Source organism: Mus musculus, chromosome 16 (genome assembly GCF_000001635.26).
Source record: "Mus musculus strain C57BL/6J chromosome 16, GRCm38.p6 C57BL/6J".
NCBI lineage: Eukaryota > Metazoa > Chordata > Mammalia > Rodentia > Muridae > Mus > Mus musculus.
The window spans coordinates 50548838-50559713 of NC_000082.6; the positions used below are offsets into that span (position 1 = coordinate 50548838).

At 42.7% G+C, this 10876-nt stretch overlaps 1 long non-coding RNA gene across 2 annotated transcripts in view; it reads left to right on the plus strand.

Moving 5' to 3' along the window:
• The window catches only part of G730013B05Rik (RIKEN cDNA G730013B05 gene), a 33215-nt gene extending 22593 nt beyond the window's left edge, over positions 1 to 10622 (plus strand). For both annotated transcript variants that reach the window (NR_040380.1, NR_040379.1), the window contains 2 exons: positions 5638 to 5743; positions 8378 to 10622. This is a non-coding gene — a long non-coding RNA (RIKEN cDNA G730013B05 gene). The remainder of the gene's footprint in view (positions 1 to 5637; positions 5744 to 8377) is intronic.
• The last annotated feature ends 254 nt before the right edge of the window (positions 10623 to 10876 follow it).

Consider the following 10876-nt stretch of genomic DNA (forward strand, 5'->3'; position numbering starts at 1 on the left):
CCCCATCAAAATTCCAACTCAGTTCTTCAACGAATTAAAAAGGGCAATTGGCAGATTCGTCTGGAATAACAAAAAACCTAGGATAGCAAAAACTCTTCTCAAGAATAAAAGAACCTCTGGTGGAATCACCATGCCTGACCTAAAGCTGTACTACAGAGCAATTGTGAAAAAAACTGCATGGTACTGGTATAGTGACAGACAAGTAGACCAATGGAACAGAATTGAAGACCCAGAGATGAACCCACACACCTATGGTCACTTGATCTTTGACAAGGGAGCTAAAACCATCCAGTGAAAAAAAAGACAGCATTTTCAACAAATGGTGCTGACACAACTGGTGGTTATCCTGTAGAAGAATGTGAATTGATCCATTCCTATCTCCTTGTACTAAGGTCAAGTCTAAGTGGACTAAGGAACTCCACATAAAACCAGAGACACTGAAGCTTATAGAGGAGAAAGTAGGGAAAAGCCTCGAAGGTATGGGTACAGGGGAAAAGTTCCTGAATAGAACAGCAATGGCTTGTGCTGTAAGATCGAGAATCGATAAATGGGACCTCATAAAGTTGCAAAGCTTCTGCAAGGCAAAAGACACCGTCAACAAGACAAAAAGACCACCAACAGATTGGAAAAGGATCTTTACCTATCCTAAATCAGATAGGGGACTAATATCCAATATATATAAAGAACTCAAGAAGGTGGACTCCAGAAAATCAAATAACCCCATTAAAAAATGGGGCTCAGAGCTGAACAAAGAATTCTCACCTGAGGAATACAGAATGGCAGAGAAGCACCTGAAAAAATGTTCAACATCCTTAATCATCAGGGAAATGCATATCAAAACAACCCTGAGATTCCACCTCACACCAGTCAGAATGGCTAATATCAAACATTCAGGTGACAGCAGATGCTGGTGAGGATGTGGAGAAAGAGGAACACTCCTCCATTGTTGGTGGGATTGCAAGCTTGTACAACCACTCTGGAAATCAGTCTGGCGGTTCCTCAGAAAATTGGACATTGTACTACCGGAGAATCCCGCAATACCTCTCCTGGGCATATATCCAGAAGATGTCCCAACTGGTAAGAAGGACACATGCTCCACTATGTTCATAGCAGCCTTATTTATAATAGCCAGAAGCTGGAAAGAACCCAGATGCCCCTCAACAGAGGAATGGATACAGAAAATGTGGTACATTTACACAATGGAATACTACTCAGCTATTAAAAAGAATGAATTTATGAAATTTCTAGGCAAATGGATGGACCTGGAGGGCATCATCCTGAGTGAGGTAACCCAATCACAGAAGAACTCACACAATATCTACTCACTGATAAGTGGATATTAGCCCAGAAACTTAGGATACTCAAGATATAAGATACAATTTGCTAAACGCATGAAACTCAAGAAGAACGAAGACCAAAGTGTGGACACTTTGCCCCTTCTTAGAATTGGGAACAAAACACCCATGGAAAGAGTTATAGAGACAAAGTTTGGAGCTGTGACGAAAGGATGGACCATTTAGAGATTGCCATATCCGGGGATCCATCCCACGATCAGCTTCCAAACGCTGACACCATTGCATACACTAGCAAGATTTTGCTGAAAGGACCCAGATATAGCTGTCTCTTGTGAGACTATGCCAGGGCCTAGCAAACACAGAAGTGGATGCTCACAGTCAGCTATTGGATGGATCACAGGGCCCCCAATGGAGGAGCTAGAGAAAGTACCCAAGGAGATAAAGGGATCTGCAACCCTATAGGTGGAACAACATTATGAACTAACCAGTACCCCGGAGCTCTTGACTCTAGCTGCATATGTATCAAAAGATGGCCTAGTCGGCCATCACTGGAAAGGGAGGCCCAATGGACTTGCAAACTTTATCTGCCCCTGTACAGGGGAACGCCAGGGCCAAAAAGTGGGAGTGGTTGAGTAGGGGAGTGGGTGGGAGGGTATGGGGGACTTTTGAGATAGCATTGGAAATGTAAATGAGGAAAATACCTAATAAAAATATTTTTTTTAAAAAAGAAGAGCATCTTAAGCCAACAGGGAATGAGCACAATAAAAATGTTTTCCTTCATGGCATTTGTCTCAAAGTTATTCTCATCGCAAAGTTCTCCCTCATAGCATTATGTAGAAGAGCAAAGGAGATGACACTTGAGAAATGGGAGAAAAGCAAGCAAAATTTTGTCTTTTGGGTTGAAAGTCACAGATATTGTCGTCATGTTGACAACGTTTGCCTTTTCCTTCACCAGCTTCACTACCTCTTTTTGATTCTTGACTAAAGGTCACTGAGCTTGCCTATGAACTTTCGCACCATTTTAGAGACATTAGTCAGATTACAGAACATATGTAGTCCTCCTACTGACTCCCAGTCAGCTGTATACTTACTGAAGTGAAAAACTGTGTTTCTCTTCAACAACGGACAGACAGATCATTTCTTTGAGAGGAACACACATGCAAAAGTCAGTCTTAAAAAATATATCAATTCTCTTGGCTTGATTTGTGATATTTTGAGCACACAGTTCAATTTTCATCTTCCCTAGTGTGCTTACTACCCGAGATTAGCTGCATGCAAGGCAAAGTTTATTTCTGGGCACAAGTCAGCTGCGGTATACTGCAGTGTCCAGGGCAGAACAGCCCTGCTGAATTTTCTCTTTTCTGGAACTCCTATTTTTCGCTCAAGTGTTTCCCTTTAATTGTGATTAATAAGACAAAGAGGTGGCTCAGCAGGTAAAGGCTCTTGCTATACAAGCTTGGCGATCTGAGCTTAATCGCTAGAACCCATGTCATGATGGAGAGAGAGAACAACTCCACACAGTTGTCTTTTGACCTCCACACACATGCTGCAACCCCCACCACACACACACTGCATATACAGAAACACAATAGTAATAACTAAAAGCTTGTGATGAAAATGTATATAATATAACATTTATTTTATTAGCTATTTCCAAGCGTAGGTGAGCATTTGGCACTGAGGAAGCCTTGGGTGAGTGTAAGGATTAATGAAGTCCTGAGAGAATGTGAGTCATTGAGAAGGATCAATGTTGCAGACCCATGAAAATAGGCAAAGCTTGATTTCAAGGACCAATGCCCCAGACCCACAGGAACTGGCAATACACAAATGTTTACGACTTGGACCAGTGCTAGCCAAACTAGAAACTACTGCTTCCTTCTTGCAGAAGACTGCTTTTCTGCTGAGAACTGCTTCTGACATAGCTCCCCCATACCCCGCACCCTCTGCGTACATCATAAGCCACTAGGGGTCCAGGTTGCTGTGCCAATCTTGCTGCTGTAGGAGAATGAACACAGCCCTACCTGATCGCAGCTTTTTTTGTAAGTGTGTCTGTCCTTTCTTCATTGCTTCTTCTCCCCAGTGAGGTTTTCAGGACGAAGCCAGACAGGACGTGGCCGTGCAGTAGTGTTTACTCTATTTACATCTGAAGGACAAAAACTTGTAAAACAGAAACTATATCTCTAAATAACTTCCTTTTTCCCCCTCTGCCCTGAGCCCCAAGAAACCACTATTGGCTTTCTGTTTCTATGATTTTGACTGGTCAAGCTCACACAGGAATGGAAATATACCATGCCTAACATTTTGTGATATCCTGGTGATCTGTGTGTACCTGCTGTTTGTCCTGGAGTCACCTCTCAGAGGGGAGAATGAGAGAACCAGACAATATTTATGTACTGTGATGAATGCGGGTTAAGATGTCTTTTCTTAGTCTTTTAGATAAATATAAATTGTCACATTTTCTTTCTCCAGTCCAGTACATGTTGTGTAACTCCTTGTCAATGCCTCCTGGCCCGAAATCCCAAAGGGGCACACATTCGAGGAACACACAATGTGCTTGAACTAAGCTTCTCACTGGAAACACAGGCCATGGTAACTGGATTGTGCTTCAGTAATAGGATAGCTCAAAAGATTTCTTGAATCATGTGGGCTTTGCACAGGGGAAAAAAGGAGGGAATTTATCTCTGTGATTGTTGCCAGGTAGTGAGGAGCCTTTTAAGACTGAAGTTCTCAGTCTTACCGGTGGAGAGGGCTGTTGTACAGAACTCTTCGGGGAAAGACATAGGCAGAACTCCACCCACCAGCCAAAGCCAGGAGGAGGATGGTTTCTTGTGGAGTTTCTACAGAGCCCTTATTTGGGTCGGCGCTTGGAGAAAATAATGAAGCAGTCTTGTTCTGTTTCATTGTATGATGGTCTCAGAATGTCCTTGTTTGATGTGGATGGTCTAGGAGGTTGTTTATCTACAACAGGGAGCATGTTCCTTCCTTAGAGGAAACATGGAAAACATTACATGAGAGAAGCATCCGAAGTGTTGAGCAGATAATTCTGGAGCGAGAACTTAACATAGTAAAGATGGACTTTCATTATTTCCCTCTCTGTCATGGGAAACTAATAAATGCCTTTCTTTATTCATTAAAGAGAAACTTAGTGGGTAGCAAATGTTTACTGTGATGCAATGGTGAACGAGCATACATAGCCTCTGACAGCATGGCCCGTAAGACAGCTCAATAAGAAGAGGGTGAAAAGTTACAGGAGATGTCCCCTGCCACACCTTGGCCATGTTGGGAACTGTTTCTATGATAAAGCGATGTTGACGGTGGTTCTACCAGATGGATGAGCACTGTCTAGAGGCTTGCATTAGATGGAAGGCAAGGGATAAACTCTGACAAAGAGTGAGGGACCATAGTGCAGTGTGTCCAATGAAAAAAAGAAACAAGCCAACTAAAGACAACAGAAAAGTCTCTCACTTTCTAAATACACTCTATAGGAAACTGTTTTTCTTCCATCTTGCACACACTTGCGTGTGCCTCATGCGGTAGTGATTACAGCTCCTTTATTAATTGATGATGATACAATGTTGTGAGCATGCTAAGTGCAGCACATTTGCTCACAAAATGGTGATAAACGTGATTACTGTTTCGGTGGAGCCCCTGTTTACTCGCTGTCATTGGAGTTTCAACTGTCTGCTCTGCTTCGTGCAGCAGACAGCTGCTTTGCAACACGGCTGATTTGGTGACTATATTTGGCCTTTCCTTCCTTGGCTTGGGACTGAACCCAGGAATGACTATTAACAGAGAGGGAAAAAAATGGTCAGAACTAATTGCAAAGTCCTTTGCTAACATATCCTTCTGCAATGTCAACTGCTTTCTCAGTTTCCAAGGCACTAGCATATGGCTTTAAAAGCACCCGGTTGGACTCTGTTGTGGGAACTTCTTGTCAAATACATATTCATGAGCTACTGTGAATTATCTTGATATATAAGCTTTTTGGCTAGGACCTACCAAATACATAATCATAACCCTTTGAGCTTCCAGTATTACCTCTAATATTACACACAATTTTTAGAGAAATAGCTGGACAAAGGAGATCATAGCAGCTTGTATCTTCTCCATTGCTTTAAAACACTTCAATATTATCATCTGTCATTAATAAAACAAAACCCAGAAGGCAATGTTGCCATTTTAATTGTTGATGAGCATCTGAGAGTATTTAGCTTACAAATAAGATGTCTAAACTGTTTATTTAATTGAATTAATCAGTTGATCAATTTATTTATTTGTGCTGGGATTACAGGCATGTCTTACTTTGTTCAGTCCAATTTTAATTTTTTAATTGTTGTTTCAGTGAATAAGCAGATGTGGTTGGAAGCATACTATTGATGAAAATCACCTCAGCTAATAGACGTAGCTCAACCAAAACATTGGCTTACACAATTTGCTGGAATTCTCTGGTGAGTCTTTTCTTGGTGCGTAAAAACTTCTCAAGTGTTTGCTGTTCTTTGTTAGATGGCAAGATAAGTGGCTTAAATGGATGGGAATTTGGCTTAGAGAAGTGGTACTAGTAGAACCAGATGTGGCTATGGTGAGGAAGCATCTTCATTGATGCTGCTGTGTACGCCTACTGTCTTCAGAACTCATTTCAGGTGTGAGAAAGTCAAATGTACAAATGCATTTACATCACATTGAACAGGTGTTGGCTAGCGCTGTAGGAACAGGTGTTAGCTAGCGCTCTAGGAGGGAATGGAGATTCTTGCTGAAAACGAAGCAGGGACAGCAGCGTTTGCACTGAGCTGGGTGGTTCTATGATGAACCTAGCTCTTGAATGGGCTTTGAAGAGTAGAAAATAGCTCAGAGAGCAACGGTGATTAAGCGTGGGAAGATGAAGAACATTCTAGGACTTAACAATGGAGCTGAACAAGAACACAATGGTAAGAGGAAAGTGGGTGCTCCATCTACCTAGCCCATCTCTGACCCATTGTTCCATATAAGTGATTATTTGTAGGCACAGACTTACTGTGGCCATTTAGGTTTTAGTGTTTTGGGGTTCCTTGTTTCTTTTATCTTTTGCTGTGCTTCTTTGTGCTTTGATGACTTTTTTGTGGTCTGTCTACTATAGGTTTTTATTTGTGGTTCCTATGAGGTTTTCAAAAGACAGAGTGTAGTTCTCAGTCTATTTTAAGCTGACAACTGAACTTCAGTCACATGCAAAAGCTCTACACTTATTCCTCCTTCTACATCTAAACATACAGGTGTGTGCACACACACCCCCACACCCCACATATATACACACCTACACACCATACACACACCACACACATATACACATACAAACACACACATAAACATACATACACACCACACAGTACACAAATACACATACATATACATACACATGCACACATAAACATATACCACACACTAATATACTTACACACACACACACATACACACACACACACACACACACGCACGTGCATATACACATGCACAAACACACACTTGAAAAAGGTCTTCCAGTGTAGCCCTGGCTAGCCCAGAACCCACATTTTACATTTGGTGTCATAATTTGCATAATTTCATATTGCATGTTTGTTAAGTTATTATAACTATGGTTTTATATTTGTATGAATGTTCTTACATAAAACATCTGTTCTTATATAAAAAGCTCCTGTAATTATAGCTGTCTTTAAACTTTGGCTCTGGATCATTATATTAGAGTAATAAGTTATTTATACACCACCATTACAATATGAGTGTATTATGAATTTTGCTAGACATTTGCTCTTTGATTCTATATTTACGTTTGAGTTTTACACTTTTGCATTTCCCCTGTGGGGGGAAAAATGGCATCTTCTAGCTTTGGCTTAAAGAATGACAGAATGTTCTGTGAGGCCTACGTAGCGACCATGAACCTTTTCAGCTATTTTTTTAATCTGAGAAAGCATCAGAAGGTCATTTTGTTGATGTTTTTCTTGTTGTTGTTGTTGTTGCTTTCTGCTGAGAAGTCAGTTGATGATAGAGGAGCATTCCCTTGTATGTAGCAACCCTCTTTTGTCTTGCTACTTTCACAAATGTCTTTAGTTATGGTTATTGACAATTTGAATTTAATGTTTCAGTGAGGCCTTTTTGGGTTGAATCTGAGCACTTTTGGCCTTTATATATCTGGGTTTCTATATCGTGCTTCTGGAATGGAGAGTTTTAAAAACATTTTTAATTTAGGCAAACCCTCCATTGATTTTTTTCTCACTTCTCGCCGTATGTTATGTTATCATGGTAGTTTTTTAGAAATCCATCCCACAAGCCTTCTTTGCTCCTTTCCATCCTCGTTATCTTTCCTCTTCTGATCGAATTCAAATGACTTGTCTCTGGATTTGCTGATCCCTCCCTCTCCTTCATCAAGTATACTGCTAAAGCTCTCTGTGTCACTCGGTCCTAATGTTTCTGTTTCCAGACTTGTTTCTTACCTGCTGTCCATCTCTTGGTTAAGCTTTTAATTTTGTTCTGGAATTGTCTTTCTAATATTGTTAGAAATTCTAATATTATTATCTGTGTCCTCTTGTGGTGCACGGAGCTTCTTTGGAATAATTCCTTTGGAGTCTTTGCCACATGTTTATACACTTCCATATCTTTCAGGTTATTGGAAGTCTATTGTGGCCCTTTGGTGATATGGTGTTTTGAATAGGAATGGCCCCCATAAGCTCATATTTTAAATGTGTGGTCATTAGGGAGCAATGCTATTCGAGAGGGATTAGGAAGTGTGGCCTTGTTGGAGTGGGTGTGGCCTTGTGGCCTTGTTGGAGGAACTATGCCCTTGGGATGGACTCTGGGATTTCAAAAGCTCAAGCCAGACTTAGTGTCTGTGATGGTGGTCAAGGGAGTGGAATGTTATGGTTTGTATATGCTCAGCCCAGTAAGTGGCACTATTAGGAGGTGTGGCCCTGTTGGAGTAGGTGTGGCCCTGTTGGAGTAGGTGTGGCCCTGTTGGAGTAGGTGTGGCCCTGTTGGAGTAGGTGTGGCATTGTTGGAGTAGGTGTGTCACTGTGGTTTTGGGCTTAAGACTCTAATGTGAACTTCCGGGAAATCAGTCTTCCACTAGCGGGCTTCAGCAGAAGATCTGAACTCTCAGCTCCTCCTGCACCATGCCTGTCTGGATGCTGCCATGCTGCCACCTTGATGATAATGGACTCCTGCACCATGCCTGCCTGGATGCTGCCATGCTGCCACCTTGATGATAATGGACTCCTGCACCATGCCTGCCTGGATGCTGCCATGCTGCCACCTTGATGATAATGGACTCCTGCGCCATGCCTGTCTGGATGCTGCCATGCTGCCACCTTGATGATAATGGACTCCTGCACCATGCCTGCCTGGATGCTGCCATGCTGCCACCTTGATGATAATGGACTCCTGCACCATGCCTGCCTGGATGCTGCCATGCTGCCACCTTGATGATAATGGACTCCTGCACCATGCCTGTCTGGATGCTGCCATGCTGTCACCTTGATGATAATGGACTCCTGCACCATGCCTGCCTGGATGCTGCCATGCTGCCACCTTGATGATAATGGACTCCTGCACCATGCCTGTCTGGATGCTGCCATGCTGTCACCTTGATGATAATGGACTCCTGCACCATGCCTGCCTGGATGCTGCCATGCTGCCACCTTGATGATAATGGACTCCTGCACCATGCCTGTCTGGATGCTGCCATGCTGTCACCTTGATGATAATGGACTCCTGCACCATGCCTGCCTGGATGCTGCCATGCTGTCACCTTGATGATAATGGACTGAACCTCTGAACCTGTAAGCCAGCCCCAATTACATGTTGTCCTTATAAGAGTTGCCTTGGTCATGGTGTCTGTTCACAGCAGTGAAACCCTAGCTAAGAGAGTGAATTCAGATGTAGAAATCTCCTTCATCAGCATCATGTCTGCCTGCACGCTGCCGTGCTTTCCTCCGTGATGACACGGATTGATCCTCTGAAACTGTAAACCAGCCCCAATCAAACGCTTTTTAATACAAGAGTTGCCATGGTAATGTGTTTCTTCATAGCAATAGGTCGCTAAGACCAGTGGTGTCTTGTTTTCCTGGTTATTCATGTTTCTTAGAGTCTTTTGTAGTTATCTGTACATTTGCACAAGAGATTCTTTCCTCCAGGGTTTATCAACTATCTCTGACATAGTGATTAACTTTACCTCTGAGCTGGGGTGCATTAAAGCATACTTTGACTCTAAACCTAGTGAGCCAGGGCACGTGTGGAGGCTTTCAGTTCAGAGGGTAATGAATGTGTCTATCAGCTCACACAGCTGGTATCCAAAGTGTTGACAACTTGGCAGTCCTATGCTGCGAGGACTGTTAGGGATCCAGTGGCAAGGGCAGCAATGGAGACATGGGACACTCAGATGCGTACACTTGGCCTCAAAGGCCAGCTGCAGGTATCTGCTGGGTGACAAGTTTGGTGGCAGGCAAGTGCACAGCGGGAAAGTTTAGAGCACGAGAGGCTCAGAAGCCATAGCTTGTAAAGGCAAATAAAGACTCTTGGCTACAGATTAATGGAGTCCTCTTTGGAGCAATGTTTTAATTCTGTCACATTAAATATTGTGAGTCCTCAGTGGTGAAAGTGTGAGGAGTTTGCAGCAGCTCCTGGGTCTGTTAAGTTTCCAGCAAAGATGGCTCCAGAGTCCTCTTCTGAGGAGACTCTAAGGACAGCCAAGTCACATACTCTATTGCTGTCTCTTTTGCTCCGAGCTATTTCCAGATGCATACTATGCCATTCTTCCTTAGTGATCTGGGGAGATCACCAGGCGAGTCTTTGAAAAGGTGTTCTGAAAGTTTGTGGGATATGGCTGTTCACCCAGCCTTTCTTTTTCTTAAGAGGGCAGTTCATGGGCTGGTTAGTTTCTTCTCAGCCAGGGTAGTGATGGGTTGGGGAGAGGTGTGTGAGTCAGGCAAAATGAACCATTTGCCCATTGTTTTGAGGCATTTTACTTGGGCGTTCTTCCTCCACCGTATGCCTATATCTTTTACAATGATCACCCCCCAGTACTTCCAGAGATATTTACCTTCCTCGATAGTTCATTTGGTGGGGAGGGAGGATGTTGTAAAATCTGATATCTTACTCCAATGTATTGCTGTCATCGATTGCTACTGCCTGATTGGAAAGCGTGACTCTAAATCCCAGCCCTGCCTATAACTCCAGTTTCAGTGAGTTTGGCACCCTCTCTTGGTCTTTAAAGCTCTTGCACATACTCTCTTGTACACGTGCTCATAAACTCATGCAGGCTCGAACAGGTTCACATAACTGAAAAATAAAAATCTTTTAAAAATCAGGATCTTTGAATCCTTTGAATCTATAGCTTTGTTCTCATACAGGGTAAGCCTGCACACACATGACTGATTGAATTGAAGATGGTGAGGTGTGGTGATTCCCCGGGAGCTGAGTGGAGCCAAGGTAAACTCAAGAATGTTTATGAAAGGAAGATAAGGAGATTAGCCAATAGTAGATGTGATAAAGAGGGCCTGCAATGGAAATGACAGGTAAGGAGGCCATAGCCAAGAAATCCTTGTCTTCAGAAGCTAAAA